This window comes from Thrips palmi, unplaced genomic scaffold, assembly GCF_012932325.1.
Source record: "Thrips palmi isolate BJ-2018 unplaced genomic scaffold, TpBJ-2018v1 HiC_scaffold_17, whole genome shotgun sequence".
Classification (NCBI taxonomy): domain Eukaryota; kingdom Metazoa; phylum Arthropoda; class Insecta; order Thysanoptera; family Thripidae; genus Thrips; species Thrips palmi.
Window position 1 is genome coordinate 11,633,001 of NW_023144626.1, and position 26,504 is coordinate 11,659,504.

The 26,504-nt window shown below is 45.1% G+C and overlaps 1 protein-coding gene across 1 annotated transcript in view; it reads right to left on the minus strand.

Moving 5' to 3' along the window:
- The window catches only part of LOC117644059, a 29,729-nt gene extending 8,457 nt beyond the window's left edge, over positions 1-21,272 (minus strand). The window contains exon 1 of the mRNA XM_034383245.1: positions 21,215-21,272. The gene's annotated coding sequence lies outside the window, so the exon portion shown is untranslated. The remainder of the gene's footprint in view (positions 1-21,214) is intronic.
- Between the last annotated feature and the right edge of the window lie 5,232 nt (positions 21,273-26,504).

A 26,504-nucleotide genomic window follows, 5' to 3' on the forward strand; every position in this document is an offset into this window, starting at 1 on the left:
TGCATCGGACTCAGCACCATTCAATATCGGGGCCAGCAAAAACTTCGAAGACCGTCATGCCCAGTTTACAAATGGAGGTCCATGCTGTGAGCCCAAGATGGGTCTGGCAGAAATGTGGGACTCCATCCACCTCTTTGAAATTAGCGTCTCTTTCAACGAGAACGAACACTCTAAAAAAAATTATGAAATTTCATATCCAAAGGAGTCTAAAATTTCATAATTACGTTCTAAACCTCAATTTTTATAACCTTCGTATGAAATTTAAGATCGTGTAATGAAACCTAAGATTTGGGTTATGGATTTTAAGATTAACTGGTTATAAATTTTTAGAACAGAGTAACTTATAACTCCGGTTCTTAAAATCTAGATTTTCGCTTTGAAAATTTATAACGCTTGCCGATTTAAGAGCAAGGTTCTGAAATTTTTAACCGTTTAGTCCTGCTCCCTAGTCCTTTATTCATGGTAAATTAATAAATAGGTGAAGTTTTCATTTTTATCGGCATGTGTTAACATTTTCCGAACCGCTAAGGTAGGAGTCCTACACTGACAAAAATTTTGTCGTAACTTAGCGACACATTTATCGCTAATTTTTTTAGCGACAAGATTTGTTGTGGAACGAATAGCTTGTTAAACGGCAGAATGACTAAGGCGGCAAAGCTGCTCAGAGAAAAGTAAAGAAAAGCTCAAGTGACGTCAAACTGTTAATAGAATTTGGCACTAGACGATTCGTTAAAGCCGGTTTAAACTTATTTTGTATCTTGATCTGCCCCATTATAGCATCTAGTTTAAGATAATTTTGACCTCTTCATTAAAACTTGAAATGGGTTTGTCTCTGAAAATCGCGGCAACTCAGAACTACTTATGTAGATAAGCCATGGTTTTGAATCCTTGCGAAATTTAAAGTGATGTTATTATGAAGCTGCAGTTAATAAAATAATAAACGTAGCGCTCCAAAGCATTTTGGCATCGTCTATTGTTAAGTTACCTTAAAAGGTGAGCTATGGGTAAGGGTATGGTCCACTGTCAGCCGCCTGACGTCAGGTTGCACAAACCTGCCGCTAGGTGGCGCTTGGAGCGCCGTGCCCGTTCACCAATAAGTATTTCAGATTTATGTTACGAAAGTAAATAATTTTTGATAAATATATCATCAGTTGCCTAAGTAAGTGTCAGCCCTAGCCGTTGGCTTTCAGTTTTAAACAAAATATTACACTTAAGTCGAGAAAAACGCTTGTCCAAGTTGCCACTCGCTGGCGACTGCGGTCGGCCATTAGGTTGGGTGCACGCAAGATCCGCCTTGTGTTACAGGGAGTGGATTGAGATGTCTCTCAGGAGGAAGAAGGCCTCTTGCAGAAATAGTAACTCCGTTAATTTTTTTAAGTGCCTTCCCAATGGGAGTGACGCTGGCGCCACATTCTCTCGGGAGAAATCATAGCTTTCTGAGATTTTATCATTTGTAACATATTCGTTACGAAAGGCATAAAGGTTTCATTTACACATTTTGTGCGCAGTAATGAAACTATTATCATGTTTCATAATATTGGTTGTAGAGATTCAGAACCAAATGTGAATTTTCAAAACACGTAGATTCTGAAAATTAATAAACTAGTTCTTACATTTCATAAACCACTTCTGAAAGTTTAGAACAGCAAGTTATGAAATTTAAGAACGTTTTGGATATGAAATTTAAGATCCATTGTTCTACAATTAACTTCAAATCCAGATTATGAAATTTAAGAAGCATTTTTTTTAGAGTGAATGGCTTATCTCGCAGCTTAATGTAATGAATGAGATGAGACTGCAAGCGGTCATACTGGCCGAGGTGGTCCTCGGTCTTGCCTGTGAGATGGGCAGTAATTTTCGGGACCAGCCATTCTTTCTCAAGATAGAACTCTTCGATTTCGTCAAGACTGTATTCATCTTGTAGGAAACCCTTTTTGGCCCGCCCTTCTATTCAAAAAATAGGGGGAGGGCCTATGCATTTGCCTTTGTGTCTGTGTGTTGTTGTTGTTGTTGTTGTTGTTGTTGGCGTCTGTGTACAAGGAAGGAGTTGAGCTAGAGTAACCAGATTTGGAGGGTACTTCAGGAGTACCGTCCAAAATCCGGTGGTGCAAATCCCGTCCGGGTCGCACAAGGGCTGCTGCAGGTGCATCATGGTTTACATGAGCGGGAGGGGGATTTCCGCCATTATTGGTGCTAGCAGGGCACATAGGGGTATTTTTGGAATCGGGGCGACGAGACAAGATGAATGGACCTGGTCCCGACCCCATCGGCCGCTTTTACAAGTTCGCCAGATCAGGATCTTCAAAAAAGGGGGTCGACCGACTAAAAAAAATTATTGCAGATTTCGATTGGTCTCAGCAAGACCTTTTCAACGAGGGGTCGGAAAGGGGGTCCAGGAGCCCGACTTCGTCTATTAGTCACATCAGGATATTGAAAAAAGGGGGTCGACCGACTGAAAATTTTTACTTAAGTTTTGGATAGGTCTTGGCAAGACCTATTCAACGAGGGGTCGGAAGGGGGGTCCAGGAGCCCGCCTTCATGAGTTATGGGAAAAAGTGCGACGGACTCGTTTTGCGCTCCTGCTGTGCCTCTATTGCAAGGAGTTGCAGGAGCATGGCAAATGCGGGTATTTTCGGAATGAGGGCGAAGAGACAAATGAAATGGGCATATTCTTAGGACAGTTGGAGTAAAAAGTGTAAGGACTATTGCTTATTGTGAATAGAAGGGCGGGCCTAAGTCACGATGGTACATCGATAACTTTGCTTTACCCGCTCACGGTGTGTGTGATGCGAGCGGGCCGAAGGCCCGGGCCTTCGACTGGCCAAGTTGGGCCTGATGCGAGGGCCGAAGGCCCGAGAAAAGGCCGCCGGCAGGCCAAGCTGGGCCGGCCCCCTGTCGAACCGAGTTGCCGGCGCAGCGAAGCGGAGCTGGCAACTCGGTTCGACGGAAGGGCGGGCCCTAGCTTGTTCCAGATCTGAACACTGTCTGTGGCTTGCGAGGCGACCAGTTCTTTCTGATTCCAGTAGTTGAGCGTGAAGCGGAGCGATTCCATCGTGGCGACTGGTGTACGCGTACTGACGCGTGTGACTGGAACGCGTGCCCTTTTATGGCGCAGCGCCGCGATGCGCGCGCCGCCTCGTGGTCAAATTTTGTACTTAGTGCCGCGCATGCGCAGGTGCGCCGCCTCCGCGCAGGGCGCGCTGGCTGTGCAGGGGTACCACTTTGCCGAACTAAAATTTCTCTTTCGAGTTAGAAACATTTTCTTTTTTGATTTTTTGTGTTTGTAAAAAACTTTTTAAATTTTTTTGTGTTTGTAAAAAACTTTTTAAATTTTTTTTTGTATTTGTAAAAAACTTTTTAAAAATTTTTTGTGTTTGTAAAAAAACTTTTTTATGAGAGAACTATTTTTTTCTTGCACAACTTTTTTGCGAGTGCGAATCACTTGGCAAAATACATTTGCATTTATGTGCAAACATGCGATTGAACATGCATCGCACTAGTTGATCATTTTTAATAGGATCATCTCGAAAATATTTTTTGACAAATGAGTGAAGCGAAAATCCGTGTGCTCGATGTACTAAGTACATGACGCAGTATTGCCCGCACACGTCCGAATCGATGGCTTGCAAACTCGTTTGATTGTACGTCCATTTTTTGCAGAGCCGGTCCAAAAATTTACGGTGCAGTTTTACTACCGGTGGGAGTCCGTAGGAATCCCAGTATTCACCTTGTCCGTCTTTATCTATGTAAAATGCAATCCAGTGTTGTCCTGGTTTACTCAGGGGGTCTGTGTTGCAAATGAGAAGGGCAGGCCGTTTGTGAAGTCGGCGTGGGAGTGTGTCTGCGGCAAAAACGCCTTCAAACAACGGCGCAACGTGTTTGTCTTTTTTCATAATGGTTCCGAGTGTGTTTCCGTCCATGAATCTACACGTTGTAATCCACTATAACGTTTCGATTCTTGTCAATTTCAATTAGATTTTGGAACTCTGCGTAAATGATGCAATTTATAGGTTGGGCGAGAGCCTCACCAAACTTGACTTCTAATCGCAGTGTCCCCTGGCGTTGCAGATTCCAATGCGGTTCACTGGCAGACAAATCAGGTGACAGGTCAAAAGCAAAAAGGGTAAGCCCTTTCGCGTAGTCCTCGTATTTGATTTGATTGCCCTCGTCTCGCCAGTGCAGGCCTGTTCCGCAGAACAGTGTATTGAATGATTCCATGTACAGTCCATTCTGAAAATCAGGGGTAAGGGGCTGGGAGGGGACCGGATGTCCGTCCACCATTAGACTCAAGTAGTTCAAGTTAAAGTGTTGGAAATTGAATCCATTCCGTTGGTAATCTCCATTAAAACTTCGGTTGTCGACGAATCCAATCACAATTCTTTGAGGCATTTGATTCATGAAAAGATTATCGATATTTTTGTCACGTAGTCCCTGACCGATAGTAACTGTTTTAATGTCTACTCGATTGACTGCGTACTTGGCAGGGGCTTTTTCCAGAGCCTGTGCGTGTGCCAGCAGTATCGTGGGTGATATAACGACTTTTCGTACATACAAAGTAGCGTCTAAAAGTTTTATTTTTTCATTCCCAGCCGTGGACATAAGAGAGAAAGCGTCTCGATTCCGAATGAATTTTACGCTGGTCTTCCGCGTGATCGATGCCGGCCCCCTCGAGCGCGCACTCGAAACTGAGTTTGTACGTATCCCACTCGATCGTGCCGTCTAGCGGAAATGGGGCATGCTTGAAGGCCCGGAGGTCCTCCGGTTTGGCCCGGTCGCCAGCAGCCATGTCGGGGAACAGCAATCGCAGGTGGAAATCCCTTAGGCACCAAACGTCCATGCGGCCGACCCAACCCGGCCTTTCGACATAGTTCTGGACTCACCTTGTTGAGAGGTCGTTAACTGGGTGCCGTACGATGGACGAGACGCCGCCGTGCTGGGTCCGCTGAGTCTGATCGTTCCTCGTCGCCAATGTTATATCTTGGGAGTTGGGGGAGTAATGAATGGCACCAAGGTTTGGAACGTACTGGCTGACCGACTAGCGGAAGCCTTGGAGGACGGAGGGGGTGGAGTGTCAGAGAGAGTAGTGGGGGAACTGTATGAGAAATTGCTCTGAACACCACAAATCTCATCAAAATGACTATCAGAGAAGCTTCTCCACTACATAAACTTTATTCAAAATCAATGGGGCACTCGTCAAGTCTATACTGAGTGTGCAGCTGCCCTGTACACCTTTACATATTACTAGTGTCTAGTCAGCCATCAATAGGTTATGTTGTCCATATTTCATTGCTCAGAAATTAATTATTTCAAGAGTGTCACTCCACTAAAACATTACGAGAGGCTCATTCCCTTCATATTCAAGCTAAGAGTCTATCACTCTAACTCAAAATAAGTTGCAAAAAATAAAGAATAGTTCTCTGAAGTAAATGAAATAAAATGTCAACTTTTCTTCATAAATTCTACACTCCTTTAATGAAAAGATACTCTGGCCTCTAAATACCAAATGCGCTTAAGCTCAAATAGATGAGAACAGAAGGAGACAAGAGTCAATCTTTGAGTACAATCAATTTAGTGTCTTGTTCCGTTGGAATAAGAGCCGATAAAGTTGGTGACTCTTTCACTCAAAATTATTCCTAAATTTTTTAAAATCTCATCAAAATAACTATCAGAGAAGCTTCTCCACTACTTAATCTCTATTAAAAATCAACGGGGCACTCAGCAAGTCAATACTGACTGAGCAGCTGCTTGTGGCAAGATAACGTTACCAAAAACCGACTCATACACTATAAGGTTAAACTGCCCAACACAACATAGGTCAGAAATAAATTACTTCAAGAGTGTCACTCCACTAAAACATAATGAGAGGCTCATTCTCTTCATATTCTTGCAAAGAGACAAACACTCTCACCCAAAGAAGTTCCATTCATTTAAAAAATGAACTGCGTTGGTTTCACTCAAGGAACATTCTTGAACATCAACAAGAAACTATGTCGGACATGCTTTCACCACTACAAAAGACTCAGTAGCTAATGAAGGCAAACTTTCTGACAGAATAGACCAAGGGAAGAGGAGAGTAAATAGACGACCCAACATAATTTCAAAGAAAAATAAAAGTGTAATTACTTTCGAGAAAAAAGTGTAAACACACTTAAAAAACATAATAATAATTCAAAGAAAAAAAGTGTAAACACTTAAAAAACAAACATAATATTGATTTACATCAAGGAAATAATAATAGAGAGTATAAAACTCACACACTTTTTAAAAGTCAGACAAGTTATTGTAGCGATTTACAGTACAAAGTGAAAAGCAACAAGTGTCAGTTCTGATTTCTATTCTTCTTCCTGACTCTGGTATGGATTCCCCCTCCTTGGCCAAGGTTCCACTATTGTCTCGCTTTCTGAAAGCACCCACCTAGCAAGGTGTCACTGTTGCCCAAACTATAAATTGGACCGCTCCTCAGAGCCGGCCAACAGTCGGTAGCCTAGTCCCGAGCTGTGCGGACCCCTCAATAAACCAAGTGAACCTCTACTCACTATCGTCCTTTACCCGTCCTTCTCACTTATAGTGCCCTACACTACAAGTGGTGACAGCGGTTAAACTGGCGATATTGCGTGGGTTTTCCCTACGTTTTTGAAGGAGGACGAGAGAGTGACGTGTGATTGAGTAGACGGGTCGTGTCGGCCCTGTAGGAGGTGTAAGGAGGTATTGCCTGGCTGGATAGTCGTGCTGCTTTCTTGTGGAGCGTAAGCCACTACCAGTCTGTGCAGTCCTACACTTCTCTGAGCGCTTGGGTTAGCTGGTCGTAAGCCTATTATTTGTGCTGATCAGTCGACAGTTTGAAAGGGTTAGACGAACGTAAGCCTGGAGCTGTTTGAAACGTAAACCACTCAGGAGTGCGCTGTTTCAAACGTAAGCACAAGAGCTGTTCGGATAACGTGAAAGAGGTGGATTAACGAAAGCCGTTGAATAAACGTGCTGTTAATACACGGAGTGATTGAACGGAAACTGAAAGCCGAGTCCGCTCGTGCTAGTGACCGTTGTTAGGACAAGGTTCAAAGGACAAGAATCAAGTTATCAAGAGAGAAACAGTTGTATTATGCAGCCGTCCCGTAGACAAGATGCTCGCGTTGGTCCCGAACCAGACGAAGAGCGGGCAGGCCCTGCCAACGAGCAGCCTGAGCCGGATGGCCTTCCCCGTGAGCAGGCCGAAGCCGACGATGCGCCGCCTGCAGGCCGAGGGCGCGGCAGAGGTCGCGGTCGAGGCCGTGGTCGTGGCCGAGGCTCGTGCTCGTCTTCCCCGAGGTCCGAGACGAGTTCAAGATGGAGATGAAGAAGAGCAGAGCGAGCAAGAAGAGGATGTGCGTCACGTCCCGCCGGGAGTGCTCGAAATGGTGACGCAAATAATGACGAGGCAGCAGCAGCAATTTCAACAATGGCTGGAGCAGCAGCAGTTACAACAGCAACAGCAGTTCCAAGCTCAGCAGGCACCCAGTAACTACGTTCGTGTTCCTGAATATGATGGCGAAATTTGCTATTCCATGTGGCGGAGTCAATTCCAGGCCATAACGAACAAACTGTCAAGAGTGGAGCAAGAACAAAAGCTCATTGCAGCTCTACGAGGCAAAGCATTGATGGTCTTGCCAATGCTGGACCAGCAGAAAAAGTCGCCTACACTGGAAGCATTGGATGACATTCTGACGAAAATGTTCACAGCAAAAACGTCACTTTGGCAGCGGAAAAGAAACTTTGAATCTTTGGTGCAAAAACCAGAACAGACAATACAGGATTTCGCTCGTGAACTGGAGAGAGTGGGCAGAGAGTACATGACTTCTTACGCTGAGGCAGATCTCCAAGAGGCTCTAGTAACGGCCTTTGTGAAAGGTCTTCATGACAGGCATGCAGCAGAATGCCTTGCCTTTGCCTCCTGCAACACGCTGGCTGATGCGGTGAAGAACCTCAACAGGGGCTTGCTCTTGGCTCCAAAAGAAAGCCCCAGCAAAAGGGTGAAGCTGGCGGAAGCAGAAGAAGACGAAGAAGAATATGAGTATGAAGGAGAAGACGACTATTAGTCTGGAAAGAAAAGAGAGAAACAACATAATGATTAGACACAAAAGAAGCTAACAGTATTATTATAACACACAGGAACCAGTCTGGACCGATGAATAAAATTTGAAGAGTAATTGACGGTAAAGAAAAAGTTTATAGAGTTTGTAAAAGGACAGATGAGTTAAGCCTGGTCCAGAATAAAAAGTCCCGTTGCATTGGAGGTCAGAAACTGAAGGTTTGCTGACAGAGAGCAGTGCAAAGAAATGATGAAAAGTGAACCAAAAGTTGATGAAAAGTGAAAGATGGTGAAAAGTTGACAAACCTGGTTGACAAAAAGTGAAAGGCTGATGAGCTGGTGGAGACCAGCGCATGGATGAGCCACGAGAAGCCTGGGATGACGATACACCAAAAAGAATGCCACGGATACTGTCCACATCCTGGTACTTCATTGCGTAGTAGTTGTCTGACAGGTTTCTGTGAGCGTCACCATGAAGGAGGATGAGGACAAGCAAAGAGAGTGGAAGTCCTGTATCCAGAAACGATCAAGGAATGGCCAAAAAGTATTGAAGTGAAGCAAAGAGAAAGTGATGTGATCCAGCCTCAGAGTGTTACAAATCTGCAAAGGAGTGATAGAGTTAAAACGGGTCTTTTTACTCAATGTAAAACTGAATAATAGTGTGAAACTTACCTTTTCATATGTACCGGTCCAGTCAGGTGTCATGTGTGCCTTTAAAAGTAAATGAATGTCTTGTTTTCCTTGTGTCATGTTGAAAAGTTTGCCTGAAACCCAATTCTGTACCAAACGCAGTAACTTCTATATTGAACTGAACTCGTTTAATGCTTTTGAATTTTAAACATCTAATTGAAAATTTTGAAATATAAAATAATAACTGTTGACAATCCTTTTGTTCCTGGTACCCCTTTTGGACTCTCCCAACAAAAGTCAAATGCTTGAAACAAATTTTAGAGAAACACTCGTAACCCGCCTTTTGGCCGCGTTGAGTGCTTTCTACACAAACAAAACACAAAGTAAGCCCGTTTGTGGGTCAAGTCCCTTACCGCGCTTTTGTGTTTCACGACTCAATTACTCTAGGAAACACTGGCACTAAATTAACAAGACATGAAAACGTTTTATGCTGCAGGGTGAGCACTAGGTTCTCTCTGTTTACATGTGAAAGACAGGTTATTTCCACTAGTCCAACTGGAGTCAAAAGGTGTACTGGAAAACAAAAGTCAAGTTAGTCACTGAAGTGTTCGAGTCAAAAGTTCAAAACTAAATGAAAAAGTGGAAGTACTCACCACCAGTTTTTAAAGTCAGTCTTGAAAATTTTATCACTTAAAAATTTGATACATTACTAACATTTTGCTACAGTCAGTTCATGGAGTGAGTACAGTCAATGAGTACAAGTTCAGAAGTCAGACATTGAGAAAATCCAAGTTGTCAAGCAGAAGACATTGTCAGGTCAAGAGTTTTGCAACAAGACTTTCAGGCCAGTGAGATGACTACCAGAACTTCGCACCAGTTGCAGCCTTCAGTCATCTGCTGTGCCATGGAAAGCCGTACCCTGTCTTGTTCAAAGTTAAGTATTCGAGCTGAAGTGCAATTCATAGGTTTCTTAGATTTCAATGGTGTTTTTAGATAGGATTTTAGCTAGCTAGTCAGGGATTAGGAAACACCAAGGCAAAACACCCCACTCTTTTAGTTAGGGGGGAATAGGTAGCAAAAATACTGTGCAGAGTGTTTTGTGTGTTTCCAGGAGAAAACTACGAGAACTGCAACACATCCCAGAACTTCTAGCGACAGCCACGACAACACCTCCTAGAGCTTCAAAGAAATTATAACCTCAGTCTCCGAGACCCAGAGCTTCAAGTGATACTGAACGACCATATCCAAGACCCAGAAACCTTCAGAAGCAGAAGCAGACTAATCAATTTCTTATTGCTGGTCAGGTGCGACAGTTGCACCTCAGGACGGCGTCCTTAACGAGTTCTTTGGACGTGCCATGAGCGTCGCTGACATAGCCACTCTATCTAGAGGACCAGCAATGCTACATTTTATTTTAAATTAATTTTGATCACTGACGGCGTGTCAGGGAAGGTCTGGACAACCTTGCTCTGAGTTGGCCTAGGTGTGATAGTAATTGACAGGTTCAACGTGGGAAGATTTGAGCTAAACGAATTGTAAAGTTTGAGGCAACAAGTAATTTTGAATTTCTTTTTAAGGGGGAGTGGTGTAGCGATTTACAGTACAAAGTGAAAAGCAACAAGTGTCAGTTCTGATTTCTATTCTTCTTCCTGACTCTGGTATGGATTCCCCCTCCTTGGCCAAGGTTCCACTATTGTCTCGCTTTCTGAAAGCACCCACCTAGCAAGGTGTCACTGTTGCCCAAACTATAAATTGGACCGCTCCTCAGAGCCGGCCAACAGTCGGTAGCCTAGTCCCGAGCTGTGCGGACCCCTCAATAAACCAAGTGAACCTCTACTCACTATCGTCCTTTACCCGTCCTTCTCACTTATAGTGCCCTACACTACATTATCATCAGGTTCAATCCCCTTCGATTCTTAATAATGTAAAAACTTAGCAATCATCACAAATTTATCAAAATTTAAGTCCTTTAGTCATTTTTTCTTCTTTTCTTCTTCTTCTTTTCTTCTCTCTTCCATCTTCTCTTTCACTTTTAGGATTACCGCCTTGATTCTCTTTTCCTCCTCCTCTTCTTTCTTCTTCCTTTCTTCTCTTGCTTTCTTCTTTTTCTCTTTAATTCTATTCTTTCTTTCCTCAATTTCCTCAGGACTCTGAAACGAATACACATATTTTTTAATGCTAACAATGATAATAAACATTTCAATAGAGTTATGCATTTACTACTTACAACACAAGAGCTTCTAGGGGGGACAGAAACGGAGGAAGTCCTCGGGGCATCATCAACTTTATCTCCAAGTCGATCAAAAACTGACTGCAAAGACAAACAAATAAATAAGATTTAAAACGTTACTAACAACTAAAAAAAGATAAAAAATACTTACTTTACGAGGAATCTCGTCTAGAACTTTGTCTTCGGGAATTTCTTCTTCTTCTTCTTCTTCTTCTTCTTCTTCTTCATAATCAATGGGAGAACTCCTGAAGATAAGTGAATTGTGCGAGACTTCTCGCAGCTCTCTTTCAACAGCAGATGAAGGACGTACTTCCCTTTCATTCAAGTCAATTTCATGTAAAACCCTGCGTCCCTGAGCATGGAAATCAAAAAACATAAAGTTATTTAAAAGAGATTACATGTAAAGTAAACTTTTTTGGTGAACAGGATAAAGACTTACAGGGAAAACTACCGCGGCTGGCGCTGGCCTGGTTGGCCTTCGCACTGTCGGGTCAGGCACAGGCTCGGCAGGCTCAGTGGGCACAACTGGTACCACAATTTGCCTCGCCAATTCGGCAATCAAAGCAAGTTCTTCTTCAGGCGACAATATAGGAGAAATCCCACGAGGCCCATAAGGGACTGTAGGACATCCAGGCCAAGGCGTAGAAGTCTGAAATCAGAGAACCATAGAACACATGGGAAAATCATGCGGTGGGAATACACCCAGCGACAGCGTCGATACCCCGTACGTTGAGAGCAGCGCAGCCCTACACTGCAAGGCCCGCCTCCCCCCCTCCCCTCCCCTCCCCTCCCTGCCTCCCTACAGCGGCGGCGGCACGGGTCTTTGAACTGACTCGCGACTGATACTAACTCGATAATCCTACGTCCTGGCAACAAAATTGAAGTTAATAAATGGGACACTCAATCATAGACGCAGCACAGGAAGAGTTAAGTTGTCACGAAAACACGCTCAGACACTAGACGCGGACAGAAAAAAGACAAGGACAGCAGACCAGGCCAGGGCCAGTCTGCTGGTCAGCCACCCTCAGTTCAAAACACGTGAATTCATTACAAGACGCAATAGCAGCAATGCATTGAGAGGGAAACGCGAAAAATATAATTGGAGAGAGACAGACATATTGACGGTCAAAACAAATCATCGCCGTCCCGACTCGCTGCGCTGCATCAGCAGAAACATGACACGCGACCACACTGCGACGCACACACAGGGGTGATAACACTCACTTCAGCCCCTAGAATAAAAACTGGTGCCGATTCAAAACGAGAATTTAGCAAAAGAGACAAGCCAAGAGGCAAAGTACGCCATGCGGTCCGGCGGCGTCGCACCCACACTTTCCCACGGTCACAGTTTTCACTTACCTCAATGAAAATAGACATCGTCGCGTCCAGACTCATCACTTCGTCATCTTCCTGAATCATCCGCACCTCCTCATCAACTTCTTCATCTGAGAGCTCATAATCTAATTCTTCTTCAGCCATTTTTTCACGCACAAGACTGCCGTCCCGGCAGCACACTGAACTGACACGATTGAACGTGCCGGAAGCCGGGGTGGCTACCGCTTTCGACCGGCGGAGGGCGCAACGGTCGCTCTAACGGCCAGCATAATTAAAACAGTTTCCGATTTTGCGACGATAGTAAATAAAATGTAGGACGTCGAAATCTCTCAAATATTATTTCTTGTCACTTGACACAGTCTTGAAGCGTTGACAACAGGTGTTATGCAAATTCAGAATACACCGGCGAAGGAAGAGGGGATGGGCGAAGGGGATGGGGGGTCTGGACCACCGGGTTCTCTCAGACAGTTTTCCCACGGACAAGACTTGACAGGGGGAGTATTGCCAATAATTCCTGAAAAATATTTCAGCCGGAGAAATGATACCAAACACGAGTCGGCAAGACTGGATAATGAATGAAAGAGAGTTTCGGGTAGGTCGTGGAGAAAGGGGGTGGGGGCGCGCCAGCACAGCGTGGCGCGGCGTAGTGTCGCTCGGCGCTCGGCTCGGCTCGTCACCGACGGCGTGGCGTGGCGTAGCACAGGGGGAAGGGTTCCTCTGCAGCCGGAACTCGCGCGGCGGCGGGTAAAATTCAAAACGGCCGAAACACGCTCGGACTTGCGCGCGGCCGCGCGGCGCTCCCAGGTAAAGTTGCGTACCGTTCCCTTCCCAAGCGAGCACGGCGCAGTAGCCCAGTGGATTAGAGAGTGTTCTCCTGCGCTCCGAGCGCAGAGGCACGGGTTCGAGTCCCGCTGGATGCCGACGCCTTTTTCACCTACAAGTTCCAGTTTTTCCCGTGAGGGCGCGCTGGCGGCGCTGGTGCAGAGTATAAATCCAGGTGCCCCGACCGCAGGAGCATCATTCTTCGTTCAGTCGCTGACCAGTCCACATCAGCACGATGACTTACGCTATCTGCGACATTCAGATGCTCCGGTGCAAGCACGGGGAGTATGTTCTCAAAGAGGTTTCGTTCTATGAACAGAACGAAGCGGCCCAGATCCACAAGTCGGCCACCTTCGCTCCACCCTACCCCGGAGATGAGATCCCAGAGAAGCAATTGCGCCAAAACAAGTACATTGTGAGGCGCTTGCATTCCCTTCCCTGGGAAACTGGCTTCTCGCCCTATGACAGGCTCCCTCAGACTTTGAGCGAGATGTCGGCGGAGTATGACTTCCTCTACGTGAAGGGGGATGAGAAGAAGAGAATTCTACAATTCCTCTTACCCTCAAAGAGAATCTTTGACGTAGAGAAGTTCGGGTGTCCAAGCCTCAAAAAATTACCCAAGGCCTGGGCACCTTGTCATAATTTGGCTGAGCCCCCTATTCCTTTCACTGAAACTAAAACTTAAACTAGCGAAGCCCTTTAGTCCGGCCCAGAGACCCTCCCGAGTGAACCACGACGAAAGTGGCACCTCGCAATGTAGGCAACCTTTGAACGTATCGGTGGCAACAAAAGTGGTAGTGTTAAGCGTTGAAATTAACTAAGTAGGTGCCTTTGATGAATATTTATAATGATCAGAACCCAATTTTTCAAAATGAACGAACAAACATTCGATTCGAGCTGGTAAAACGTTCAGTTTCGTTCACTGTTCAAGTGAAGTTTTCAGGTTGGCAACGATAAAAGTCGGGTGCAGTTTAGAAGCGTCGTTGAATTGCAACCCCGGTGGGTTTTGTAAACTGACCACAACAACACAAACAACACACACGGAGGCGGTAGTCGGCACTAGCGTTCACACCAGATAAAGTCAAAACTTAAAAAATAAAGTTGCAAATTACAAGTTAACTTTCATATTGACAAGATTAAAAACTAATAATAAACTATGATCATTATTATAAATCTTATAAAGTTTAAATCTGTAAGTGGTCCCGGGTGGAAGGATCTGCAGTTAAAACTATATGACAAAACAGGAGTTTTTCTGTTGTAAAATGTATTGTTTTAAGTGAAAAAAAATTAAAAAATCAAGAAGTTAAAAGTAACTTTTAAGGCGGGACCCCGGTGGCCGTTCACCCGCGACGGCTAAAGGAACTTAAAAAGTGTATTGACGGGAGTCTCCTTTTGCGAATACTCCTTGCCATTTTCGTCCTGGTAATGTAGCACTTTCCTGAGAGATGGCACCACAGTCAGGTACTTCCAAAAAATAAAAGGGTCCTAGTTCTGGGTGGAAAGTCCTATACCTGCCGTGCATTTGTGGCAGTGACGGACAGCGCGGTGCGTTTTGGCAGTGTCGATGGCCAGACAGAGCGGCGCGGCCGGTGCGGCCCGGGCCTCGCCGTGCGCTCAGACAGATGTCATTGTCCATCTCTGTCTCACCCGTGCAGTGCAAGCGAGACGGCCGAGGCGGGCACTGGAGGGGGAAGCAGTGGCCGAAGAGCGAGGCGCGCGGCTGGCCCTGGAGTCCCACGCGCTCCAGTTTCCAAATTTAAAATTTGAATGAGACTTCTAAGTTGTGGCGGCTGGGTACGAACAGTTTCCTTTTTCTTTCACGATCATTTTGACACCAGTCGAACAACGGATTGTAATCGGAGATAAAATTTCTCCTACGACCTTCAGACTCTCCCATCGGGCATCGTGGATGAAACGTATGACCCCTTTCCCCTTACGCCACCCTTTTCGCCAAATTCTGGCCAGCGCGGCGCGTTCAAGTCGTGAGGAGCTCGATGGGGGACTGGCTGGATCAGAGTCCGAGGCGGCCCGGCGGCCTGCCGGGCGCGCTCCGGGTCCTCGTCTGCAGCTCCGGCTTAGCGCGGGGGGAGCGGGGGAGGGGGAGGCGGCGAAGACAATGCCCGGCTGCAGGTCAGCTGTCAGTCAAAAATGTGTCGCGCCGCACCGCCTGGCCTGCACAGAGTTCCGATACCTGCCACTGCGCCACCGTCCAGAGCCCCGCCAGTCGACCGCCAACTTCAAAACGAAGAGAATGAGCCGAAAACAGGGTCTTTTTATTTCAGTTCGATCTCAAGAACCATCAGTCGTAGGGTAAAAAGGCTTACAGAATATTGAAGGGGACATCAGGGCCTAGTGAAATATGTATATGGCGATTCATGAAACTGATCCGCTGTCTGCAAAATAACTCAGTGAACATTGGCCGAAAATTGATCAACTTTAAACACCTATTTCAATGCCTAAATATTATCTCACGAACTTCGCGCATACATATTTCACTAGATCTCGCCGTCCTCTTTACGATTCTGCAACGCAATTGTCTCTTGGACTCGTACTTTTTGAGATCGAACTGAAATAAGATTGAGTTTTTGAATGTTCAATAACTTCGTTCAAAATTGAACCAGCCCCAAAAAAATTTAAAGGGAGGTTCCTTTATGCGTCCCGAACCGGCGTACAAAATTTTAGCCGGATCGGAAACCTTTAACAATAGCCCGGGTCCCGCCTTAAGAGAAAAAAAATTGTAGTTAAACTATAGTCAACTGCAGTAAAACTGCAGTTTAACTATGCAAAAACTACCAGTTATTTGGAACAACTATAGTTTCTACCTCATTTTCGTGCTAGTTAAACTGCAGTCAAACTGCAGTTCAACCTTAGTTTCGAACAACTTAAAAGCCATTTGAAATAACTAGAAAGAGAGTAGTTGGGGTTCAGTTTCCGAAAAGACAGTGAAAATTCAAAATAGAGCCTCAGCCCTGTTATCATTTAGCCACCTTAGGTGATTTCAACCTTAGGTGTTAGTGAGTAGAATCTCCTCCTCTCGGAGTTGATCACTCATAAAAAATATACTTTGTATCGAGGACTGATGCACTTGGAGGCACAGCGATCGGAGCCTAACCAAACTACGACCCGTAGCCGTGCGCGAGAGGAAAGTTGTACTCAAAGTTATTTCCCTAATATTCCACCTATCGAGGTCAATCCTTTTGTGGTAGAGTCATAGCATCTCAAATATTTGCCCTGCACAGAGTTTGATCCAAAAATATTCCTCTGATCGGCTGCAAGAACACTTTTAACTCGAAGACGTAGATGATGCGACACTAGCGCCACCTAGCGGAGGATGCACTAAGTGTCCATTTTTGCGGTAGTCAATATGCTTTGCTCCAACTTCACTCAACGAAAGTGTTATTTAATACTACTAGCATGTAATATTATGTTTATTTTAAAAAGGGTATATGAAGGACTTAACAGAATTACTTTGATTTGGATTTAATAAAAAAAATCAAATCTAAGAATTTTTCTACATCTTCTAAACTACAAGCAATTTTAGAGTAATCCTATGTAAAGTTGTAGTCCTCTTCATGACAAACTTGCATTTTATGACCAATTTTAATTTTAAACTGTCAGTATAAAAAATGTAAGCGCAAAATATTTTGGACCTTTGCGACAAGTCTGTTTACGTAAACTTGTCGCAGACTTAAGGTTACTTTGTCTCTTTAGGGAGGCTAACTTTAAAAAAGGGGAAGCTTGCATAAATTTTTAAACAGCGAACAACTATACCATTTAAAGTAAAGCCAACTGTATTTGCTATAAACCTTAAACGTTTGCTTTTAACCTGATACTTTTTTTAAAGGGAGACGACAAAAAATTCAACGTAAACCTCAACTGCTTTAAAAGCAATGAAGCAGCCACTGTGATTTTGAGTTCCCCTAGTGGTATGTAACTTTTACTTGATAGAACTAGAAGATTGCATAAGAAGTATGGAAACGTACTAGTTTTGAGACATAACTATCAACGTTAGTATGTCGATAAGAGAATATGTTTAAAATACATACTAAGTACGGAAACATACTAGATGAGAGACAGTTTTTGAATATTTATTTTCAGCAGTCGCTTTACTTCCAGAAATGGATATTAAGTAAATTGTAACTGAAACTTAAACTGAACCTCCAACTGAACTTCAAATCAACACTAAAACTACATTGTGAACTGACAGAAAACTACAATTTCAACTGCAAAGTGGAATTGTATTTAGTCTTCAGTTTCTTTTTAAAACTAACTTTAGTTCGGGAACTGCAGTTTTGGTACTGTAGTTGAAACTACAGTTTAACTAAAGATCCTTCCACCCGGGGTAGTATTTCTTCTTGTGGCAGCGCTCAGTCATGAACAATAAGAATTCGCTTCCCAAGTTTTAAAGTTCCACAGTTTTATAAATTGTGTGTCTATCAACAAAAGTAATAATTTTTAACTGCTAAATTGACATTGGGAAGCACATGCTAACCATTCAACCCAGTTAAGAACCTTATCGTGCACATTTTGACTATATCTCTAAAAATCTTCTGATGCTTACTATTTTAACGTAAAAGGTTGGTCTTCACATTTTTACTTCTACGATTCATTTTGAAAAGATTGTGGAAACCACAACTCTTTGTGTCCATGATGTTACCTTCAACAAAGCTTTTCAAGCTGTGATGAATATAAAACTTGAATATATTATAGATTTTTGTTAAATTTTAGTCAAATATCTCCCATGGGATCTCAACCTCTATTTCAATCTTCAGTTCAAGCTACTGCTGATTGCGCTTTATGAGGGGTGAAAGGCGGTCTTTGAGTCATGGAGTTTTCGGTGCATGAGGGATGTTACGATGTGAAGCCAAAGAACTGTATTTCAAAATTTTCCATGGGGCCTTAAACTCCATCTCAAACTTTGGCCTGCTTACATGGGGCGGTGAGAAAAATAAGTTGTAACAAATGACTTCTTTGGTGAAGACAAACAAAAAATTATAAAACCCCGTCCTAAACTAGGAAAACAAAGTGGAAATACTGTTAATCTCACATTCAAACTTAGAAAAATTAAAAAGTATAATCAAAGTACAGAAAACAAATTATTTTATCTTTATGAAATGTGAACTTGCAAGTGGGAACTTAGGCTCAGCCTTAAGTTTAGACTTTACCTAGTGATACTATAGGCTCTCACAGCTCCAAAACATGTGCTGCACGTAATGCGAAGCGAGTAGGATTGTGGATGCAGGTGTACCTCAACTCACCTAATTGAGGGTGCACTGTAAAAAAAACTGAAAACACAAAAAAATCATAAAATGAAAAAAACTCCCTAAAAAAAATTAAGCCAATGATGTCCGTCTGATTAGGCGCTTCGGGAGAGACAGCAAGCAGGCCCGATGGGTGACCTGGGGACAGAGCGCGCGGGCCTCCCAGGCGCCCGGGCGCCCGGCGGCGCGCGGCGCGGCACGGAGCGCGGCGGGCTGGCCTACCTCGCAGGCGCTCCGCCTCCTCCGTTAAGCGCACCTCACGCCCCTCACAGTCCAGATCGCCCCGAACACCCTTCGAGGGGTTGAAGGGTAGGTTAGGCCCACCCCCTAGCTTAGGTTGGGTTAGAGCCCTCATCTTCACCTCCAAAAAAAATCCGCAAAAAAATGACAAAAAATTTTTTTTCCGAAAATGACCCATTTTTTACCCTTCCGAAGGTTAGGTCAGGACAGGTTACCTGGGGGGGGGCCAATATGGCGCCGGGTGACCTGGGGGTACCCTTACTACTCGCGGGCGGTTGGGGAGGCCGCTTGAGCATGAAGGAGTCGAGATATCGCAAAACGGACGAAATTTTCGCCCAAAGGATCGTTTTATGGTCTGTTTACCCTAGAGTCAAACTTAGTTTGGCGAAAATCCGAAAAAATTTTTTTGGCTTTTTGCCTTTATATAGGGTCTTGGGGCACGGCTTTGGTAAGTCTGACGACCTTGGGCTTTCAAATTAAGAGTTTTCTCACCATTTCGGTCATTTTGAGTCGGGGAACCCAGCGGAATTCTCACTTTCGCAAAATAAGAGCTGGTCTAGCCGAGCGGGCCAATTTGACCCAAGGGCATTTTCGTCGTACAAGTCAACTCTTGAACCGTCATTTTGACTGAAAGGGAACCTAAAACGGATTTGTAGACCCTTAGCAAGTCAAAGGATAAAATTTGGTGCACAGGGGTCACAGGGGACAAGGTAGGCAACCCGCAAACCATGATTTGCTGTTCTTAGTGTTTTCTACAGTGCCTCGTTGCCGAAACGTTTTTGATGATAATAGATGGCAGAATTCTAATCGCCTTGTGATCGAGATAGTGATTTTTAATAAAATTACTGAACCATCGACCATTAAGACCTGGCCAAACCCTCAAAGCATAGCTGCAAGGCATGCCCGGACCGGAAACCAGGATTCATAGCAACGGAGAAGCTCATTGTAAGGAGGATTGAGTGCTCGATTGAGTGTGTGCTTAACAGGCTGAATGTAAGAGACATGTGTAAACACTCTCGAGTACTCAATAAACTCGACATAACCAGCAAGGCGCGTAGTGGGTTCTAATTTGCGTCCGTTCGTCAACTAGCATTCAGTGATCCTTCCCAACCAGTTTTGCTCCTGCTGTATCCCTGAGATGGGTTTCCGTGTCGCCCATCGTCCTGACCGGCTTGTTCAGACATCTAGGGAATGAATAGTTGCCGAACTAGTTAAAATTTATGAAGGCAAGTGAATTACCTTGAAACACTAGACACGAGAGCAACAAAGTGGACACGGGCATTTTATTTATCTCTTTACGCATGAGTAAGTGCTGTAGTCCTTTGTCCCAAGGATTCGGGCTGAGCGTGCTATGAGTGCCACTGAAGGTAGACTAGTGGCTCAGTGTTCGAGAGACACCTTAGGGCGTTTAGAAGTCAATCGGGTCACCCAAAATGCCCACACTGCAAAAAATTCCGTGGTTTGGCACGGAAAATGTACGGAAAAATGGGGTACAGACGGGTACGGAAAAGGTACGGACCTTTTGTACTGGTTCTCTGTGGTCCCCATTAGGATCTCATGTAAACGGGTACAGAAATCATGTACAGAACCTCCGTAGTTGGCAAGGTACGGACGGTCCAGGTAAAAAATTGACCAGACATGTTCCGTGTAATTTCTGTCCTTTTTTTCTATCAGTGCAAGACATTGGCAGTTTACGTCAAAGGAAGCTGCACGATGTCTCCAGCCAGGAAATGTATTGCAGGTTGCCTACTTCGTTATAAACGCGGACCTAACGCATTCCTCATATGACGTTAGTCATGTTTAGTGGTGAAGAGTCAGTTTATAGCTCGTTACGTTGTGTAAAAACGCGAAAATGTGGTCAAAATGCCGTGTGGGTCAATTTTGCCCGCTTGGCACTTTACGGTAAAAGTCAATTTATCTCGGTCAAATATGGTCCGAGAACGTCCAGATTTCGAATTTAGACGCATTTCATCATTCTAGGAAAAGTCAGAAATTAGGGGGCTGCCACTTTTATTTTCAAAAGTGGAAATTTCAGTTCAAAACTCAAAATGGGTCAAATTGGCCCGTTCGGCGCTTCTAGTGTTAAGGGTAATAACTTTAACTCTTATGATAACGTTATGATGCCCTTATGAGATAAGTTAAGGATCACTGTGAACCACTTAGAGCCTCGCGCGACCCGGCATTCGCACTGAGAGAACCGTACAAACTATTTTAGGCCTTACAAAGAAAAGCAGCTTGTTATAACAAAGTATTTTGAGCACACATATGCTTACAATGAAAATAGTTTGTGATTTCTTACTGTTAATTTGTATTTAAAAAAAATAGTATGCATGCTCAAAATACATCGAAAGGTTTCAAGCGTGCGGAAGAGCGCACTTTTTTGTCCACACGCGCCTACTGGAGTGTTTTCTTGGCCACTCGCTTCCCTATGCCAATCTGGTCCCATAAATCCCCAAAACAGCCATTTTGCGGGGTTTTCAGCCTCTACCAAAACCAGGGTTCTCGTCAGGTCTTGCTCCCGGAGGATTCCGGCAGTTCGTATTGATGGAAAGGAACCCACAAACGAAGTTCGGTTCAATTCTAAAAAGGTGCTCAGTCAAGTGGTTGTATTTTGTCTGGAGTTTCTCTTACCTGAACTTGGTTGTGCTCAGACAGGAAAGCAACTGGACGATTCATTGAGGAAAGTTCCTGACGCAGATAGCATCGACTGCAGCTGCCACTCAAACGTCCGCCAATCGATGGCCTCTAGAGTTACCGCGGAGCCTCTGCACTCGCTGCAACTAGGTTGCGGATGATGTGCGTACACCGCAAATGTAGGCGTGGAACATCTCGTTCCACATTTTAAGTCACTTTAGTTCGTTGAACAACGAATCATGCTTGACTCCTTCTTTGCTCTTCACACTACGTGGTCTACCCCAGACCAACTTTTCGCAGGCAACATAGGGCAGGCATTGGTCAAGTACCGGGCAACTGTGCGCAACTACGGGCAACTGCCGGGCAACTACGGGCAACTGCCGGGCAACTGCCGGGCAACTCCGAGCAACTCCGAGCAACTGCCGGGCAACTACGGGCAACCACCGGGCAACTGCCGGGCAACTGTGCGCCCGAGCACAGCTCGCGGGCAACTAAAGGAAGATGTCGGAAAACATCAGTTCAATAGGTCGGTTTTGACACCCCTTTTTAAAGGCGTAGCAAAAACATGCAAAAATCGACCTATTTTATTCTGCAGATCAGCCATTTCGAGTCTAAATCTATGACATATGGGTATCTTGCTTTTCATCTCGTTGAGACGAATCCATTTGCGACATCAGTTTTTCATTTCCACTTATTTGATTTTTCACCTCTTTTCTGTCAATAGTACTAAAAATCTCCATTCAAGAAACGTTCATGGAAGCAGATGATACTCGTCTGGTACTGTCGTGTGTGCTATAGTTTTGACAGTATGCTCGCATGTTTGTGATTATATATAAAATTGTAAATAAGGGTTAGAACATATATGATTGGGGAGTGAGTGTCGATGTTGGTCCTTGCCGCGCGGGGCCGAGCCGAGGAGACGGTGCCATTGTTTACGCCCGGTGCCGCTGGCGCTGTACCCGGGGGAGGGGAGGAGTTATCGATGTTTCGCGCACATTGTTGACCGTGCATCAAGCACTCACTGTCCCGCTCTCGAGTAAAAGCTAGCTGACACCTTTAAGTGTCTTGTATTGTTCTAAAGTATGTTTGAAGTAGTAAAGGTATCATCTGCTAAAAATTCCGGACTACGATGTTTGAGGGGATCTGAAAAGAGTATCATAAACCGTGCAGGAACCCGACCGCTACCTGCCTCGGACTCCTCAGGCCTCCGCAAATTCCCCCCCCCCCCCACACACACACACACACACTTCCCCTCTCCGATTCGTTGGACCAGCCCGAAGGCATTCTTCGGGTCTTGGGGCCCCGTCATAGTCAGGAAAAGGCTGAGAGTGTGTCCCGTACCTATACGAAACTTTGGCATGTTCAAAGCTCAAATCCTTGATAATTTCGAATCTAAGTTTATGTGTTATCTAAGTTTATAAAATCAAATATGTGGAAATGAAAAACTGATGTCGGAAACGGATTCATCTCAACGAGATGAAAAGCAAGATACCCATATGTCATAGGCTTAGACTCGAAATGGCTGATCTGCAGAATAAAATAGGTCGATTTTAGCATGTGTTTGCTACGCCTTTAAAAAGGGGTATCAAAACCGACCTATTGAACTGATGTTTTCCGACATCTTCCTTTAGTTGCCCGCGAGCTGTGCTCGGGCGCACAGTTGCCCGGCAGTTGCCCGGCAGTTGCCCGGCAGTTGCCCGGCAGTTGTCCGGTGGTTGCCCGTAGTTGCCCGGCAGTTGCTCGGAGTTGCTCGGAGTTGCCCGGTGGTTGCCCAGCAGTTGCCCCGAGTTGCTCGGAAGTTGCCCGTAGTTGCCCGGCAGTTGCCCGTAGTTGCCCGGCAGTTGCCCGTAGTTGCGCATAGTTGCCCGGTACTTGACCAATGCCTGCCCGATGTTGCCTGCGAAATGTTGGTCTGGGGTATTCAGGGCAGCTTTATAATTTTCTACAGTCCTGTTTGGGAAAACTTGGTCAACATAGACAGTGGCATTATCAGCTTCAGAATCCGAATCACTACTGGCATCTTCACTCTCAGAATCACAACTGTTATCTTTACTCCCAGAACCATAACAATATTCGCACTCCGAATCAGAATTGCCATCTTCGCATTCCTCTACCTCACTCTCTTCCTCACTGTCTCCCTCACTCTCTGCCTCACAATCCAGTTCACATTCATCAAACCCACCAAGCGCATGACTGCTAAGGTTATCACCTGCGATGATGAAAACAACAGTACCTTTCACAAACCGCCCAGGGCTCACCTGTACTCCAACATCTTCAATTGTTTTCAAATCATTCACAATGCGGCCAAAGACTGCCTTTGCATTAAAATATTTTCTTCTACACAACGCAACAAGTTGTATATTGTCAGAGCAGGATCGTAGATGAGCAGGCAAATTACCAAGAGAATAATACACAGCTGTGTTTTTTTTTAAACTTTTTTAAACAAATTTTAAAACTGCAGATTGTCTTCTCTTTTGAACTAACTCTGGCTGTGTAACTAAACTACAGTAAAACTGTACTTTGAACTATAGTCAACTGATCTGAAGACTAGGACAACCTGGGTCAAAAACTATAGTTGTCCGAAATAACTGGTACTTTTTTTGCAGTTTAATTGTAGTTTACTACACTTCAACTGTAGTTGAACTACACTTTACCTGCAATTATACAATACATTACAGTAATTTAAAGTATGAAAAAAATTATTTAAAAATTAAGTTTAACATTACAAAAAATCTATATTTTTCCAATATAGTTTAAACTGCAGATCCTCACTGAAAATCCAAACGCTATGAGTATAGCGTCAATTGGTGCGATGGAAAAGCATTGCACATGAAGTGCAATACCTCCCCATTCCCATGCATTAGCATAGGGCATTTTCGGGACGCATCGCACGTAAGGTGCAATATGGCTATCGTATTGCACGTATGGTGCGATATCTCAGCTGCATCGCACCATACGTGCTATACTCATAGCGTTTGGAATCTCAGTGCTTCCACCCGGGAGCAACCAACTTGTATTTGTTTTTTGTTGCTCCGAGTGGATTAGAAACTTCAAAATCATCTTGATACAAAATTAACTTTATACCAGAAGGGTGTTCCAGAAAGAATCGATTTCCTTTGAACACAGAGCCATCAGTGAAATCAGAAATAACTGAAGTATTAGTGCTTAGCTTTGAGCCGGCCATCAATAAAGTGGTAAGCCAATTCCGAGTCATTAAAAAGTGCTTTAAGTGTCTGAGCAATTGGTACATAGTGGAAATGTTGCTGTTCTCCCTCTCCCTTTCTGGGAAACAGCAGCGCCGCAGCGACTCGGCCACGGCCAGCTCGCCCGCCTGCTGCGCTCCGCTTGCCGCACGGCAAAACCAACGTCCGGGTTTCCCAGGCGCACCCTGGAAAAATGCCCTGTTTTTCCAGGGTGCGCCTGGGAAACCCGGACGTTGGTTTTGCCGTGCGTGCTCGTGCTCTCGCCCTGAGAAGGACGTAGTGCTTCCGCCCTTTGCAGAGCAGCCCTTCGGGGTCTGGGAGGCCGCAGTAAGGTCATATGGAGGATAGGTCTGCGCAACCGAGATGCATGCTGGGAGACCGGGCAGCTAATCCCTCCCGAATCCGTCGCCGGCCGCAGCGGAGGACCGCCTACCTGCCGGCTTGCCCGGTCTCCCAGCATGCATCTCGGTTGCGCAGACCTATCTTCCATATGACCTTAGGCCGCAGTGGGCCTCGTGTGAGAGGGACGCAGAGCGAGCGCCTGGTGTCCCCTGGGCGGCGGCGCGGGGTAGCTTGCGCGAGACTAGGCTTCGGTATGAGAACAAATCGTGCGCTGCTCCCAAGGCGGGAAACCCGGCCGACCGGTCTGACCGCGACTAACTCTCATACCTAGCCTCGCACGGGGTTTCCCCGGGGCGGGTTTCGCCCAGGGGACACCAATGCGTTCTGATTGGCTGCCGCTCCGCCGCTCTGCGTCCCTCTCACACGAGGCCCACTAGGAGGCCGACACTCCCGCCCCCCCGCAATAATGGGAAAACCGGATGGTGTTTTGACTAGAGATCACGTTGATTTGTGTGGTGATGTGTAGCAAGGGAAGAAGCCTGCAGTCGGGCCTCTCCGTGCGGGCCACTTGAAGGCCCGGAACGGTGGGCCGGCTGGGTGAAGCTCGCTGGAGTTGGGGGTCCCGTGCAGTACGTGGGAAGTTTGAAGTACACTTGGAAAGTAAAGACTAGTGTATGGCACATACAGTCCCGGGCTCAATTCATGATGCCGTCAGAAACTACACTTAGAGTTTGTCCCACTAGTAGTCCAAGTGTAAGGGAGTATGGGGCGATTTGTAACAGATTTTGGAATCCTCTATACAAAATTAAGAACATTCTGCATATCGCTGTCAAACTTGTGCCAGTTCAGCAGTCTGACCCTTCATCTAGACTGTGCAGCTCCATTGGATCAATCTGGAATCCGTAATCTTTGAAATCTAAGACGCTTTCCAAACCCTTGCGAGCTGTTACGAATCGCCCCAGCATGGGGTGATTTGTAACAGCCATGGGGCTTTTCATGACATCCTACACATTAAATGAAACATCGTCGGGAATGTTAGCTCCTCCAGCAGTTGTTCTTCAGATGTCCTGCAGACGCCTTAAAATCTGCATTGCAAGCTGCCGTTGACCGCCTCAGCATTAACTGACCGGCTATGTCAACCCTAACCTCACTTTTTTCAATTTTGGAGGAAAGAATAGAATAACTCGCTTTAAATTGCATTTTGAGCTGTGTAAATGTATTGGAATTAGGCAGCAGATGATACGAGAAAAAATTCAAGCATTTTATTGCAAAAACTACTTAAATTCTTGTTTTTATACGGGTCTGTTACGAATCACCCCAAATGCCGGCTACGCAAGAAATACGTCCCTAACTATCACTGGACAAAGTAAAAGCAACTTATGCCACGTGGTTACATTGTAAAGGGGTCACGCTTCGAGGCCTCAACGGTACTTCGATGGTGATTCATACCTGGGCAGCCTCAGACAGAAACTTCCTTGAACTCAAAATAAAATATTTGCCTGTTTTCGGTGCACCCTATATTTCAGACGCCCTCCAAAACTATACCTGAGCACCGATCACATCCGCTTCGATTGTTCAAGGACCCTCTACTTGAAGCGAAAGAGGGGCCATACTCAGATTTTCCTCTGCTCCCTCCACTTAAATTAATAAACGCATTTGTTACGAATCGCCCCTGTTACAAATCGCCCCATACTCCCTTACTAGAGCAGTTCTCGCGAAATGTGATAATTTCGTGTCCTCTC